We start from the raw sequence: 17,185 nt of genomic DNA, 5'->3' as shown, positions 1-17,185 counted from the left end.
CTGCCATGAAAGATTGTTACATTCACATGGCACAGAGCCCAGCAGACAGTAGGAGCTCAAATACCTTAAGTTTCCTTCCCTCCCCATCCACGCCGTGTCATTTTTGCCAAGGGCCACATCAGAAGAAGGAATGCTAGGAAATTGGCTTCTTTCCAACTTAAAAAAAAATCTCAAAGGAGAAAGTAGTCTTTGTGATTTTAAAGACCCCCCTCCCCATCTTGTACTGTCCAGATCCCTCGACCATCCAGGGGCCTTTGAACTCATTCAGCTTTGGCAGGAAATGGACCCTCCGCATCAGAGAGATCGGAAGGAGCAGGCCCTTCCGAGAGGAAGCGAGAGGAAGCAAGAGGAACAGGGAGGTCCAGGGCCAGCACGGCGGCTGGGATGCTGGTCCCGACTTGTCCACTGACTCCCTGTGCAGCCTTGACCAAAGCCGGCACCTTTCAGGGCAGCATTGCCCTCATCTGTCCGATGGGGTTGGGTCCACGAGCTCTAAGGTCCTTTCCAGAGCAGACATTCTCTGATGCAGGAAGCGGGACCCCTCTGCTGCCAGGGAGATCAAAGAGTGCTTTCCCAGAGGAGGCCTCACAGCTGCCTGCCCTCTGAGCAGCTCCTGGCTTCCTGTTCTGCACAGAGCCTGCTGTTCAGCCCTGGGAATGGCTGAGGCCTCAGCTGAGGTCGAACATTGGGTTTCCTCACTCCCCCCGGAGTCCCGGGTCATAGATTTGAGATGCTTGACTCTTCTGTGTTAGCCGCCTGTGATGGAGGCACCATGCTGTGTGTTCTTCAAGTTTAATTCATAGGAAGTATCTGTCTGTACCTTAGGACACTTGGGAACTCCTCACTTTACTCTTCTGGAACCGCCCAGGACTCTGCTTGGCAATGGACCATGCTTGTTGTCATCCAGCCTCTGAGGCCCTGCAATACCTGCTTTCCTGTGCTGATTTTTCCTTGCTCTGCTCAATGTTTTCCCCACACCTTTGCATGTGCTGTCCCTGTCCGATCCCACCCCCCAGGTACTCCTGGCCAGACACATGATTAGTGTTTTCCTAGGTTATCTCTCTTCCTTGCGATGCCTCTAAGGGAGACACTATTGCCATCTTCATTTGCCAGGAGGAGGAAACAGATACTTGGTAACAGATATTTGGAAAGGTGAGGTGTCCTTCTGAAGGTCTCCAGCAAACTCCAGGCTAAGCCTAGCCTAGAACCTGGCCTCTTCTCTCTACATCCAGTGCCTTGTTAAAGAAAAAATTACTCAAGGATACTTGCTAAAGCACAGTGAGGCAGACTTTACTTCGGACCGTCGCTATAGGTATAGGAACCACTGCAATAGGATTTTGTAGTGGACGAGTGAGATTGGGCTCAATGCTGAATATGGAATGGGCAAGTGGGAATTTATAGCCCAGAAGCAAGGTGAGGGTCAGTGCATGGAAAATTACTAAGAGGAAACATCAGAGATAAGGAGAATTCTGGCTAAACCGACTTAACAGGATTCTTGCTGAAGACAGGTAAGGGTAGGCACATGGGTGGACCTAGGGGAAGGTTTAGAAGCCTGACTAGAGTTTGGTCAAGCAGTGGACCTTTGTCAGTCCTGTCAATGCTGTTCCTCCCTCCTTCTGTTGGTCAGGACTCTTGGGTTTGCACAGCACAGAAATCCAACTTAAAGAAGCTCAAGCTGAAAGAGAAGTTGCTGATTTATTGGAAGGATGTTGGTGTAGACCTTAGAGGGAGATCCAGGAGCCAGACTGTGGGCGTGCAAGTGCTGACTGTTGCCCCTCCTAACTGTGCAGCCCACAGCAAGTGAGGTCACCTCTCAGGGCTTCACCTTCCCTATCTACAGGATGGGCTCATAATAACACCTCCTTCAATAGGTGAAGGCTGGATTAGTGCAATGAATTAGTGCAGTGACTGCAGCCCACAGTAAGAAACATACTTTGTGTCATCACCCAGTACACACAGAAATCGAAGACAAACGCTCATAAAACAGGCCGGTTGCAGTGGCTAATGCCTGCAATCCCAGTACTTTGAGAGGCTTTGGGAGGATCAGTTGAGGCCAGGAGTTTGAGACCAGCCAGGGCAACATAGTGAGATCCCATCTCTACAAAAAATGAAGAAAATTAGCCCAGTGTGGTGGTGTGCACCTATAGTCCTAGCTAGCTACTCAAGAGACTGAGGCAGGAGACTTACTTGAACCAAGGAGTTCAAGCTACTGTAGCCTCCAGCCTGGGTGACAGAACAAGACTCTGTCTCTAAAAAAAAATACACACACACACACACACACACAATATTTGCCCTTACTACTATATGTGATATACTCTGATAATTTGTGTTCTAGTTTAGTCTAGTCTAGTGCAGTCTATTTTGTTTATTCTTAAAAATGCTGACACTCAATGTTTTTACCACGAAAATAAGATAAGTAGATGAGGTGATGGATTTGTTAATTAGCTTGATTTAATCATTCTACTATATAAACATACATCAAAATATCACATTGTGGCCAAGCACAGTGGCTCATACCTGTAATCCCAGCACTGAGGTGGGCAGACCACTTGAGGTCAGGAGTTCGAGACCAGCCTGGCCAACATGATGAAGCCCCGTCTCTACTAAAAATACAAAAATTAGCTGGGTGTAGTGGTACATGCCTGTAATCCCAGATACTCGGGAGGCTGAGGCAGGAGAATCACTTGAACTTGGGAGGTGGAGGTTGCAGTGAGCTGAGATCGCGCGCCATTGCACTCCAGCCTGGGTGACAGAGCGAGATTCTGTCTCAAAAAAACTCCACAAAACAAAACCACACATCACATCGTATCTCATAAATATATACAATTATTTTTTCAGTTAAAAATAAAATTTAAATTTTTTTGTTAAATGCTGGTATCAACTCCTTAAAATAATTTAATGACTCCTCCCCTTGCCATGGGTTGTGGTTTGAATTACAAAAATATTATCTGTTAAGAGCTTAATGAAGCATCTGGCACATAGTACAGTTTAATAGATGTCAGGTACTATTACTGTTGTTGTTGTTATTGTTGAGAGCAGACTGACCAAGGCTGCAGAAGGACAGGCTTGATTGCAACAGACACTTCTGCGCAGTCAGGACTATCTCACTGGTCTCTTTCTGTGTGTCAGCATCTCTTCCCTACCCTGACCTTCTCCTCACAGTTGCAGCCATGGCTGCAGGCTGCTCCAAGATGACATCGATAACGGCTCTACTACCAGAAAGAAAGAGTGATTTCTCTTTCCCCCTGAAGCTTCAGTAGCTAACATTTGTTGCATGCTTATGTGGACCAGACGCTGTCCTAAGTCTTCACAGTATTCTTCCCCTCAGTCCTCATGATGATCTGTGGTGGAGTTGTTGGCAGAGGATGGCTGGATGTACATCAGACCCACTTCTTCCTCCTGGGCCCATAAGTGAACTGCATTTCCCAGGGCCCTTGTAGCCAGGTGGAGTCATGTGACTAGTTTTGGCCAATGGAATGTGAGTAGAGGTTTCTCTTTCTTTACTCCCTCAGCTGCTGAGGACAGGGACACCTGGAAGGCTGTGTTAAAGATGCTGGAACCACATGCTAATAAAATTGAGCATCTATGAAATCTATTAATCACTTCATAGGCTTTTACCTGCAAGGGCAGAGTCTAACACGGGATTGATAGTTGTGACAGAGACCATATACTCCTTCTCTCCCAAAGTTGAAAATATTTACTATCTAGCCTTTTATTTTAAAAAAAACTGTGACTGGGTATGGTGGCTCACACCTGTAATCCTAGTACCTTTGGGAGGCTAAGGCGAGTGGATCAGAGGTCAGGCGTTGGAGACCAGCCTGGCCAACATAGTGAAACCCCGTCTCCACTAAAAATACAAAAAATTTAGCCAGGCGTGGTGGCAGGCCCCTGTAATCCCAGCTACTCAGGAGGCTGAGGCAGGAGAATCACTTGAACCTGGGAGGCAGAGGTTGCAGTGAGCTGAGATTGCGCCACTGCATGCCAGCCTGGGTGACAGTGTGAGACTCTGTCTCAAAAAAATTAAAATAAAATAAATTGAGATCTCCGCTTCAAACTAAAAAATAAAATCCCTTGGAAAGCCAAGTTGAGCCATGTGACCTTGGCAGAGCCAATCACAATAGCTGAGGAAAGTGAAGCACTGTGATTGGCCAAGCCTGGGTCAGGTGCTTGCACCTCAGCCAATCAATGCAGCTAGAAAGGAAGGGTCATGTAGCCAGAGCCAAGGGAGATGTTACGGACTGAATTGTGTCTCCCAAGACTTCATACGTTAAAGCCCTAACACCCAATGTGACTGGATTTGGAGACAGGGCCTTTAAAGGAGGTAATTAAGGTTAAATGAGGTCATAAGGGTGGGGTCCTAATCCGATAGGACTGGGGTCCTTATAAGAGGAGGAAGAGACACCCCCTGGGTGTTCTCTCTCTGTCTCCCTCTCTCCCTCTTCTTGTGTGCACACAGAGAAAAGGCCATGTGGAGACACGATGAAAAGCCCCCCTCCGCAAGCTGAGGAGAGAGACCTCACCAGAACCAGACCATGCAGGCACGTTGATCCTGCACTTCCAGCCTCCAGAACTGTGAGAAAATGAATTTCTGTTGTTTAATCCGCCCAGTTTATGGCATTTTGTTATGGCAGCCCCAGCAGGAGTGGTTTCCCAGAAGGTGCTGTTGAGGGCATGGGGACTACCAACACAGTGAATGAGCTCTGGGACTACCGCTGTGAGCCAGATAACACCTACTCCATCCCCCAATTTGTGTCTGTGGCACTATTATCAAATACCGTTAATAATAGATTATGATATGCCAGCGTATTTATACTGGACAGAACAGTGGCAGCACACTCACTCTGGTGGGGAGTCACAGACAGAGCTAAAGGTAGATCTCACATTTGCTCTCTCCTGTTCCAATGTTGTTGGCAAGACCCCACACACGGGCCCTAATCGGGGCCACAAATGTTCCCTCTGGGGTCCCCTAGATCATTTCCTGGTACTCATATACTTGTTGGTACATATACTCACATGGCTTTTAAATAATACATAGTGGTACACATCAGAAAGCAGGGAAGTGCTCAAAAGAATGGTAGTGTATTAGTCCATTCTCACATTACTGTGAAGAAATACCCGAGACTGACTAATTTATAGAAGTAAGAAGTTTAATTGACTCACAGTTCTGCATGGCTGGGTAGGCTTCAGGAAACTCACAATCATGGCGGAAGGCAAAGGAGAAGCAGGCGCCTGCTTTGGGCGGGGGGCAGGACAGAGTAAGTGCAAGCAGGGGAAATGCCAGATTCATAAAACCATCAGATCTCATGAGATTCACCCACTATCACGAGAACAGCATGAGGGAAACCACCTCCATGATCCAATTACCTCCACCTTGTCCTGCCCTTGACACGTGGAGATTACAAGGATTACAATTCAAGGTGAGATTTGGGTGGAGACCCAGAACCAAATCATATCAGATGGGAACATGTCAGAAGGACATAGGAACTAACTGAAAACACTCCCACTGGCCAAATCAGGGATAATTTGAAAACCAAAATAAATAATGATAATAACAGACTGTCACCCATTGAAAAAATATAAATCTATGTATCCATACTGACATACATAAGGAAATAAAGTAGGGAGAAGGGAATGCTTTTTCTTACAGTAGAATGCCAACTACTAAATATAGAAATGAGAATTGGAAAATCATCAGAGGGTAGTAGAACCCCCCGGGTGAAAGCCTGATGAAGAACAGGATATTAGTGTGGTCTTACTTATTAGTGACAAAGGGAAACATGTAACTTTACAGGGGACTCCACCTTCATCAAGTGATCAAAGTTAACACAGCCTACATTGGAACAAACTGACAATCACCTGCTTCCTGATATGAGGCATTGAGTCAGTGACATACCAAGGGTGGGAATCATCTGGTCTGGGTGCAGGCAGTGAGTGAATGAGTGGTGTTTTTTTAAGAATTTGAAAGTAGTGACACAGACTAAAATTGAGGTGCTTTTTATTATCACTATGTGCCAACAATTCAGTGAGAAAACAGTCCTCCCTTAAAACATCTGAGCAATTGCTCCCATTGCTTTTAGATGTAATTATATATTCAGTATACATATATATACACATAAACACATATGCATAGACACATACATATGTACAATTCAAATTAGCAAATTCTTACTACTTATCTTTTCATAAATGTTAGGTTCAAAGTGGATGTTTATTTGGAGAATTCCCAGGTAGACATTTTGCCCTGGTATATGTAAACCCTGCAAAATGTATTTGTTTGTTTACAGAGTACATTCATTTTGGTTCTTCCTGTTCAAGCTAACTTTGGTGCAGTTTGCACCTCCAACCCCTGTCATATCCCATATCCCTGTGTTTAAATACTAGATTCAAAACAAGCAGTGATAGCAGAGTGATGGCGAAAAAACTGAACCTGAGTGCGATTCTGACATTCTATGTTATTACCTGGTGTTTTTCCCCCATGTGTGGCACTTTACAGAACTTTGGAAAAAATATACTCATGCTTTTCAATCTCACTTTGCTGGTGCAGACGCTGCAGAATAAGGGTGTGACAGTGGAAAGACTTTCCCATGCAAAATGATTGCACCACACGAAGCTGTGCATGTAGTAGAGATGGTGCTTGAAAAGTGAACCCCAACTTTTGAAGTGCTGGGTAATCCAAAGGGGGAATCTGTTGAGATTGTGCTTTCTGCTGTATATGACAATCCCCCCCCCCCACCTCCCGGCCGAGTCGTCCTTTTCAAGTGTGAAGTTTTAGGTAAGGTGAATCTGACACAAAAATACTTGGAATCAGCCAGAATCAGCCCTGATCACTGGAGAGTAAAATATCAAGCTTTAAAAAATTATGTATGGATTGGGCACAGTGGCTCACGCCTGTAATCCTGGCACTTTGGGAGGCTGAGGTGAGTGTATCACCTGAGATCAGGAGTTCGAAACCAGCCTGGGCAACATGGCAAAACCCCATCTGTACTAGAAATACAAAAATTAGCTGGGTGTGGTGGTGGGTGCCTGTAATCCTAGCTACTGGGGAGGCTGAGGCAGGAGAATCGCTTCAATCCGGGGAGCAGAGGTTGCAGTGATCCAAGATCATACCACTTTACTCCAGCCTGGGCCAAAGAGCTGAACTCCATCTCAAAAAAAAAAAAAAGAAAAAAAATTTGTATGAATAAAATTTTTTACAAAGTTATGTTTACACTAAAATAAATAAGTAAATAAACAAATAAATAAATATTTCTCCTTGAAGATTGGTGTACAGAAATCATGGAAAAGTCCACTAACTGTGCAACAACAAATCATAAAGGAATGAGTATGAAATCTCAAAGAAGAGAGCTGAGAGAAGCAAGAGAAAATACTGGTCTTATGCTGCCAGAAGAAATAAAAGGGAAATGTTAGAATATCTCGCTGTGTTGCCGAGGCTGGTCTCGAACTCCTGGCCTGGAGCCATCCTCCTGCCTTGATCTCCCAAAGTACCTGGATTACAGGTGTGAGCCACCATGCCTGGCCCTGAAATTATTTCACTATGAAAATGTACCCACCCCCAACCTCCACCACCAAAACCAAGCAAGTTAAGCTGGACTCAGTGGTATGTGGGGTAAAGGGGAGAGATGAGCTAAAGATGTCACTGAGCCAACCCTTGTGGGTGAATGGAAGAGGGTGAGAGAGGATGAGAGAGCATCAGTTCAGCAAGAAGAACGAATTCTGGGAAAGGTGATGAGGAGGCTGTGGACATGTGGAATCTCAGATTCCTGAGGGCTGAGCAGGGGGAGGTGTGCAGCAAGCTACTGGGCATGGCGTCCTGAGGCTGCAGGGATGGATCGGGGTGGCGGGGGGAGAATTAACCTTGTGTAAGTCATGGAGGGGATGGAAGAGAGAGCGAGAATGAACCCTAGGGAAAAATGGCCGAGGAAGAGGAACCAGCAAAATGAACAGAAAAGGACAGACCAGAAGGCAAAGGGACAATGCAGTGACCATGCTGTCACAGAAATCAAGGGGATTGAGCATTTTGAGCAGGAGGAAGTGGTCAACGGGGACAAATGCCATGAGAGGTCAAATAGGATAAGGATGAACTTTTAAAGTGGGTTCTCTCATTCCACACTCTCTGCACATAACATCACTTTTTACCCCAGAAATATACACAGTTATAATTTGTCAATAATAAATAAAGTGGAGCCTAGCAAGCAGTTAGTGATACACCCACTAACATACCTGTGAAGACCCGGAAAAAGATAAAAATTCTCTAAGAAAGACACTGAAAACCAGCACTGAACATCAACCCCTGGCCAGAATCAAGACTTCCCATGGATTAGGAAGTGATGGAGGTGGGTTGAGAAGTGGAATTAAACCTCCTGTGGTACTTATTAAGAAAGTGCAAGGTGTAAATATCTCATTTTCCCCTCATTCTCTGCTCCTGGTTCAGAAACTGAAGATATACTGCAACCAGAAAAATGGGCAGTTGTGTTTCTAAGTCATGAGTTCTGTTTTGGACAAGCCAAAGTGTTGCTTCCCCTCCTCCCTTCCCTGTATATGTCCTTAGAAAAACATTCATACCAAAACCACAAGTCCCAGAAAACAGTAGGAGGTGGAGGGAGGAACCTGGATTGTGTCTGAGATTGGGGGATTCTGGTTAATATTTATGTTTTCTTTCTGTTCTATTTTTTCCCAGTGACAATGTATTATAATGAGAGATATTCAAAATAATTATGAATGCTTTTATATTACCAAAGAACCACAACTGTTACGTTATGTTATGTTATGTTATGTTATGTTATGTTGTTATGTTATTTTGAGATGGAGTCTTGCTCTGTTGCCCAGGCCGGAGTGCAGTGGCGCTATCTTGGCTCACTGCAACCTCTGCCTCCTGGGTTCAAGTGATTCTCCTGCCTCAGCCTCCAGAGTAGCCGGGACCACAGGCGCGCCTGGGACCACAGGCACACCCGCCACCCGACTCAGCTAATTTCTGTATTTTTTTTTTTAGTGGAGACGGGGGCTTCACCATGTTGGCCAGGCTGGTCTTGAAATCCTGACCTCAGGTGATCTGCCTGCCTTGGCCTCCCAAAGTGCTGGAATTACAGATATGAGCCACCATGCCTGGCCCCAGATCACCACAACTTTTAAAAGTGTTTGGAGGGAATACATCAAAATATTAGTTATTGTTAAGTGATGGACCCGAAGGAGATTCTTCCTGTTTTCCTTCGACTTTTATGTATTTTCTATCATGAGCATGCATCATTTTTAGAATGGAAAAAAAATGTGTAATTTACAAAAAAAGGAAAAGAAAAATGAGAAAGTGTCCATGGATATGGCGACTGGTGAAAGAATCGTCAGTGGAGGGATGGGATGGGAGAAGCAGGATTGAGGTTCCTTGGAGTAATCACTGTAATGTCTAGAGTACGTTCTGTTTTTCCAAGTGCTTTTACAAAGCAGAGAGCTTTGTTTTTGGTTTTTGCTTCCCCTCTGATTCTCCTTCCCCTTCCCGTCATTCCCAGAGGGGCAGGGCAGGGAGATGCGTGTTCTAGTATCAGGGATGAACTGTTTCCTTATATATCACATGCTCTCCCAGCTCTTTGGTCTTCTGTCTGGGTCTAGGGTTTTGACACTTTAAAGGCCAGATCAGGATGCCTTTGTTGTCTGTGTTATCACGTCATCTCTTCCCTGAGGCACTAACCACCGGAATGCCCTCACTAACTGAATTCATTCATTCAACAAATGTTTATTGAGTACAGACTATGTGCCAGGCACTCTTTTAATCACTGGGCATACTACTGTGAACAAGACAAAGTCCATGGAGGAATGACCAAGGGGACAAGGACATTTTGCGAGGGAAAGCCCTTCAGTTCATATTTCAGAATCCTATCTCACCATGGTGCTAATTGCTCTGATGCCACCCTTTGTGGGGAGGAGAGACTGGGAAGGCACTTATCATGGCTGAGGTGACAGGTACGGAGCTGCCTCAGGCTCCACAATTTACTCTGCTGTGTGGCCTTAGATCACTGGCTTCATCTCTCTGAGCCTCAACAACTTTGTAAAACGGGGATCACGAGAGCTACCTCATAGGATTGTGGTGAGGATTAAAAGGGAGCGGGGGCAAGGGCCTGAGTGTGGGCCTGGCTTGGAGGAGGTACACAGTAAGGAACAGCTATTAATATTGTGTTGGGTTTTTTGGGTTTAATCTCTGGGATTTTCTTCATGGGACTGCCAACCTCATTTTATCAGCCTTTGGATTCCTGCCATTTTACAAGGCTGACAGACTTAGCCAGAGGCTCCAGCCCTCAGCTCTGCAGAAGCAGAAATTTGTTTTTGTCAGGTGCACAGGGTCCAGTCTGGGTGAACTCAGGCTGCCAGGACTCCTGGGAATTTGATGAATGAACCAGGTGTCAGGTGGCTCATTTGTAAGCAGGGCTCCTCCTTCACAGTGGCCTGAGTGCTCAGGTCCACCGTCAAGGCTGGGAAAAAGCTCTGATGTTTAAAGTGTGAGGCTGGGTCTGACCAATGACTCTTCATGTAACACACTCAACCACCATTCAGATGTATGTGCCCCATTTTTACAGGTGGGAAACAAAACCTGGGGCTCAGAGATGGATTGCATTCTCAGAAAGGATTGGAGTTAGTTATTAACATGTTGCTTCAGAGTTCAGGACCAGAACACAGTGAGGAGGACTAATCCATGCCTAATCCTGAGGCATATACGAGGGATTTTTTTTTTTTTGGTTACAAATGACATAGGCTTGCTATAGTGGGTTAAATGGTGCCCCCTGCCCCCCCAAAAAGAGATATGCCCATGTCCTACCTCCCAGAACTTGTAAATGTGACCTTATTTGGTAAAAGGATTTTGCATATATAATTAAGGATCATGAGATGAGATCGGAAGATCATTCTGGATTACTACCTGGGTAGGCATACGACTGTGAACAAAAATCCAGCAGCAAGTGTCCCTATGAGAGATGGAAGGAAGCCAGATGCGGTGGCTCATGCCTGTAATCTCAGTGTTTTGGGAGGCCCAAACAGGAAGATCACTTGAGGCCAGGAGTTTGAGACCAGCCTGGGCAACATAGCGAGACTCTGTCTCTACAAAAAATTTTTTAAAATTAGCTGGGTATGGTGGCATGTGCCTGTAGTCCTAGCTATTCAGGAGGCTGAGGTAGGAGACTCACTTGAGCCCAAGAGCTCAAGGCTGCAGTGAGCATGATCGCTCCAGACTGGGTGATAGAACAAGACTCCATCTCAAAAAGAGAGACAGAGAGAGAGAAAGAGAGAGAGAGAGAGAGACAGCCGTGGGAAGACAAAGGCAAAGATCAGAGTTATGCACCCACCAGAAACTGGAAGCGACAAGACAGGATTCTACCCTAGAGCCTTAGGAAGAGGGAGCATGGTCCTGCTGACGTCTTCTATTTGGACTTTGGCCTCCAGAGAATAAATTCCTGTTGCCTTAAGCCACTGAGTTTGTGGTATTTTATTATAATAGTCCCAGGAAGTAAATACACCTACTCAAAGGGGGATTTGATTGACTCAATATAGCCAAACCAAGGGAAGGGCTTGCAGTTAGGCCCAACTCCGGGGTGGCTGAGATCAGGCAGGGGAATGCTACCTTCTCGTCGTGGGATGTCTCTTCTCTGGGATGGGGTCGTGGCCTTGGGTGTCTCTCAAGGAAAGACCAGGAGAAGGATTCTAATTGGCCTGGCTTGTGTTATGTGATCCGCTGGTCCCCACCAGAAACACCCCCAAAGAAGGGGCCTGGCAGGCAGCACCAATCAATGTTCACTCAGGCCATGGAAAAGCCCGGGAATTGCTTTTTTCCAGGTCGGTGCAGTGATGAAAGGGGATGCTCACATTGGACTGGTTCCCCAGCTCAGAGGGCTGGGGTCTGAAGTCAAGCCCACCTGAGACAGTACAGCTCTCCCCTTCCCCTGCAAGGGGAGCCTCTGGTATTTCTCTGTTCTGTAGATTTATGCCATTGCTTTGATTTTACAGCAACTTTCCCTTCACTGTTTTGCAGGTCACGTGCAGGAATTTTGTTTTAGTAGATGACTATTATGTTGCCTGCCTAGTGGCTCCTACTAACTCTGTGACTGGCCCCTCCTTCTCTTACTCCATCCCTGAAGTTGCTATAGGCCATTATAGACCCTGCCTTACTGGATATAGTTATTGGTTCAAGGGTGGCTGCCTGGCTCAAGCCAGACCAGTGAGGGTAGGTGCCTGTAGGTGGCTGACACTCTGAACTGCAGGTTGGAGTAACTGCTGGTGCTCCATGTTCCTCACCCTCTGAAGAAAGGTGGAGAAAGAATAAAGCTGATGTTCAAGAGGTGCAGAGAGGAAGGAGGCCTTGAGATGTCCTGGTCTCTGGTTTAATTGTTCCTGAGCCCTCTACTTTTTTCACACACAAAAAGCAGAGATCTCAGGACCTCTGACTGTTCAACCCTTTCTAGAATTAGTAGACTGGTAAACCCATTTTTTTCTGTTTCTTTGCTGGTCTATGGTGGATTTCTATTTCTAGCAATCCAATGCGTGCAAAAATAATTTCCCATTATTATGTATGAACAAAATAAAGCCTAGAACAATACGCTCAGGGCAGGTCAAATATTGACTCTATCTCATTTTACATATGGAGCAACTGAGGCACAAAGAAGGGAGTGAACCACCCAAGCCACACAGCATGTGAGTGGTTTGAGCCGGCACCCAAAATGCAGGGCTGCGGCTATCTGCCACTTGGAGTTGTTTCTTTAAGGACCTTGCCCTAACGCTGGCATTCTGATTTCTGTGTGACTTAAGAATGGCTACCCTTATCCCCCTCTGCCTCAATTTCCCCATCTTGTCCCTATGGGCATTCAATTCCTGGCAAAAGGCTGAACCAGATGTTATGATGTGGGCTGCTTTGAATTCTCAGGGCCAACAAGAGGCTATTATTATTTAATTACTGCAAATGGTAATTATGAGGGAAGGTTATTGTCAGCCCTCTCATTATGGCACTTCTGCCCTTTTCCTCGGCAGCCTCGGGGCCAGTCATGAAAGGGAGCTGGGTCCAGATGTGCTGCGAGGGTCCAGATGTGCTTCGAGGGTCCAGCATGGGAGGATTGTCAGGCCAGCTGGGGGAAAGGCTGTAAGTAGTTGCTGTCATCAGCCTCCCTTTCCGAAGACAATTTATGGATGATAGAGCCCTTCCACACCCGTGAACTCCTTAGACTCAGTAGGAAAAAGGGAGTGAGCAGTCATTGAGCACTGGTTGTCTTTTGGGCACTGTGCTGGGCACTCTCCCTTCTCTGGGTGAGGTCAAGCCCCTCAAAGCCCAGCAAGGTGCCTTGCTGACCTGTGAAGTAAGAATCATTACCCCCATTTTATAAATGAGAAGACTGAGATCTTCCTAGGTCCTAAAGCTAGTGGGAACCAAGATTTGAGCCCTGTGTGTCTGACCTCAAAGCACTAATGCTCTTGCCTTATAACTTGCCACAGGTACTATTGGCCCATTTCAAAGCTGAAGAAATTGAAGCCCAGAGATGCAACACGGCTTGCCCAAGCTCACTCCAGGATTTAACATTGTCAGGATCTGGTGCCCCATGTCCTGTCCTGCCTGGTCAAGGCTCTGCCCTGCTGCCCATCCCACTGCCATCTCCCTCTATCCCATAACCCCCAGCTCACTGCTGATGGTGACTGATGGTGAAAGATGACTAAGACATAGTCTTCACCCTCTGGCTAAGATCACAACTGCAGATCTATGTAACCAGTTGTCACTGCCCATGACAGACATTGCTAATCAGTCACAGCATTCTTCCTGCTGAGAGCCCAGATTACTAGTCCTTTGAGATTTAGATAAAAATGGACTGGAATTTCCTATCTCACATCTTGAAGAAATCCAGTGATGGCCCCAAGATTTCCTCAAATTCCAGTGACTTGCAAAGTTGTGCTTATTTCCAGCCCCAATTTTCTCCTCCCAGCACACCTTTTGTCTCTCCTCTGCTCACCTTTCCTCTCTGCCCAGTGCCAAGCCAGGCAACCCTGTGCCAACTTCATGTTCAGTATGCGGGTTATTTTACTGACGTTGAAGGAGACAGGGGTTGTATCATAGCAAAGTAAAGGGGAGCAAGTTGAATAATGGCTAGTCCTGCTCTTCAGGGTCCTTCAGCCACCAGCGCCGGCCACTGCTCTTCTCAGGCTCTCCCATTTTATGGATCACCCCTACACTTCAAGATGATGCTCAAATATTTCAACCTGTTCATTTTCTGAGACCCTTCACCTTCAAAAATTCAATCTCCATCACTTTTTATTGCATGAAAGAAGAAATATGTATTGAGCTTACAATCTGATGTCAAAGCAAACAATTAGAAATCAGAATGAATAATTGCAGCTTAGTTAAGTCTGCAAAAAAGGAAAGGTAGGTCCATGGAGCTACGAGAGTATCCTGAAGGTGGCAGAAGGTCACCCTCAGGATGTGGCTGTGAGCCACGATGTGTTGGGTGAGGAGGAGCTTACTAGGTGACGGGGCAGAAATGGTGAGGGGGCACATCTGAGAGGAGTGCCTGTGCAAAGGCCCTGTAGCAAGAGGAATCAGCATGCCTTCTGTGAACTCCAGGGGGCTTATGTGGCTGGAGCACCGAGGCCAACGGGGAACAGTTCTGGTTGGGGATGAAAGGGTTGGCAGCGACCATGCCATGTAGAGACTTATAGGCCATTATCCCCATCAGCTTATCATGTACAGCAAGTTAGATCTCCATCTCCTCCTCAGCTCATGGATAGCTTTGGTTTACCCAAAGCTCCATTCATATCTCTGCTTAACAGAGGGCCAAATGATACTCAGAGTCTCCCCAGAGAAAGTGGTAGTTTTCCCCTTCCTGCCCCACTCCCCCAAGAAAGTGGAAAAGAGAGTACAGAGAGATTGAGTTTCACACCGATGTGAATTATGCCACTGCCCTGGGAAGGCAGAGCATCTAGTTTGCGGTTTAAATGACTTTTCATCTGGGTCATAACCTGGGAGGTACAGATAAGAAGGGCTGGAGAGGTTCTTATTGGGTGTGGGTAAGAGAAGGCTGGTGTTCTCAGGGAAGATTTTCCAAGGGAGGCAAGGTGGGAACAGGTCCCTGAAGAACAGGCAGCCAACATTACTCTGGCCTAACCCACACATTCCCTTTTAATACCTGCTCTGTAAAGTAGGTATTTGCATCCTTAATTGGCACAGAGAGGAAGAAACTTGCCTAAAGTCACTGTCTTTAAATGACAAAGCTAGGGTTCAAACAGCTCTCTGGGACTCTTAAACCTAATCTGCTAGCTCAATCTACAGCCTCTTTGAGGGAAATAAAATGAGCAAAGGTAAAGAAGTGAATGGGCCGACAGTCATGTGCTCATTCATTCATTCATTTATTCTCTTGGCAAATGCCATACAGCACCCACTATGTACCAGGCACTGCAGTAAAAGAAACTCTGAACTAGGAGTTAGAGGACCTCAGCTAAAGGCCTGGCCCCAAGATGTAGCTAACCACTTCCCTTCTCTGGCCTCAGTTTTTCCCACTGTGAAATGGGGATAATGTTCCTACCAGCCTCCCTCTCAGGAGTACTGTAGGGGGTCCAAGTAGAAAGTGCATATGTTCAGTAGCAAAGACATGGAACCAACCCAAATGCCTATTAATGATAGATGGGATAATGAAAATGTGCTACATATACACCATGGAATACTATGAAGCCATAAAAAGGAGCGAGACCATGTCCTTTGTATGGACATGGATGGAGCTGGAAGCCTTTATCCTTAGCAAACTAATGCAGGAACAGAAAACCAAACACTGAATGTTCTCACTTATAAGTGGGAGCTGAACAATGAGAATACATGAACACATAGCGAGGGATCAAGACATACTGGGGCCTATTTGGGGAGCAGGGGGAGGAAGAGCATCAGGAAGAATTGCTAATGGATGCTGGGCTTAATACCTAGGTGATGAGTTGATCTGTGCAGCAAACCACCATGGCACACATTTACCTATGTAACAAATCTGCACATCCTGCACATGTACCCTGGAATTTAAAAGTTGAAGAAAAAAAAAAAAAAGAAGAAGAAGAAGAAGAAGAAAGTGCATGTGTTCATGCTTGAGAGCGTTTTTAGTTCTGATGGGAGGTACACCCCTCCTCCTGCAGAACGAGGAGGTGGTTAGCTAGCTTGATGACAGAGAGGGACATTTAAGCCGACATCAGGGAGGAGCTGAGAGAAGTATTTCCAAAAGACAGAATGACTCCATATAGTGAAGGCTATATGGTAAGAAGGAGCTTGCCACACTGAAGGGACAGAAAGAACAGGGAATCTGGAGTGGAATGAGGTGGGATTGCAAAATGACACTGAGGGCTGGATGTCCCAGATGAGTCCAAGGTCAAGGTCCCACGGTGAACATGCTGGGGATACAATATAATGGAGCCAGCCTTGTGCTGGGCACTATGAGGGCTACAAAACCCGTGAGTCACCTGGACACCTCCTGCTTTCTTACTCCCCACATCTATCAGTCACCGAGTCCTAGTAGGGCTGATTCCTTAATAAATCCCATGTTTGTCCACTTCTCTCCACCTCTGCCAATGCCAAGGTCCAAGCCATTGCCACCTTTCACCTAGAGGGATCTGAAAGTCTCCTCACTGCCCCCAGCACCCCCACTGCTTCCCTACTCTGCCCCATTCCAGTCCATTCTCTCCTCAGCAACCACACAGGCCTTTTGGAGAAAACTCTGCCCATATCACATCTCTGCTTAACTCCTCCCCGGGACTTCCTTTACCCTTTGGCTAATATCTTAAACCCTTACCTATCTGGGCCTGCCTGGGACATCCAGCCCTCAGTGTCACTTCACAGCTCCCTTCTCTTTTCTGGCCCTTCAATGTGTCAGACTCCTTCCTGCCCCAGAACCTTCACATAACTGTTCTCTCTGTTGGAAACACTCTTCCCTGGTGCCAGCTTAAATGTCCCTTACTCTGGGAATCCCTCCCTGATCTTCTCTCAGATGCTCTCCAGACACTTCCAGCCTCTCCTTTGTAGCACTTATGAGACCTAATTAAAGCATTACTTCAGTAATTATTTGCTAAATTCTTTCTCCTGGGACAGACAGTGGAAGAGCTCACCCACATCCAGTCTATTCTCTTTCCAGAGGAGCACTGTATTTCCCAGCCTCCCTTGAAGCAGGCAGGACCATGTGACTAGTCTTGGCCAATGGATGGT

General features: G+C 46.2%; 1 long non-coding RNA gene across 1 annotated transcript; it reads left to right on the top strand.

Annotated features, from left to right (window-relative positions):
• Positions 1-4,202: 4,202 nt before the first annotated feature.
• On the top strand, positions 4,203-13,111 carry LOC102140317 (uncharacterized). Its single transcript, XR_273929.4, has 3 exons — positions 4,203-4,321; positions 4,457-4,572; positions 13,000-13,111. It is a non-coding gene; the product is annotated as an uncharacterized lncRNA (long non-coding RNA).
• The last annotated feature ends 4,074 nt before the right edge of the window (positions 13,112-17,185 follow it).

This window comes from Macaca fascicularis, chromosome 1, assembly GCF_037993035.2.
Source record: "Macaca fascicularis isolate 582-1 chromosome 1, T2T-MFA8v1.1".
In the NCBI taxonomy this organism is placed as follows: Eukaryota; Metazoa; Chordata; class Mammalia; order Primates; family Cercopithecidae; genus Macaca; species Macaca fascicularis.
The sequence above is the reverse complement of the archived record's forward strand: the minus strand, read 5'-3'. Positions and strand labels throughout refer to the sequence as shown.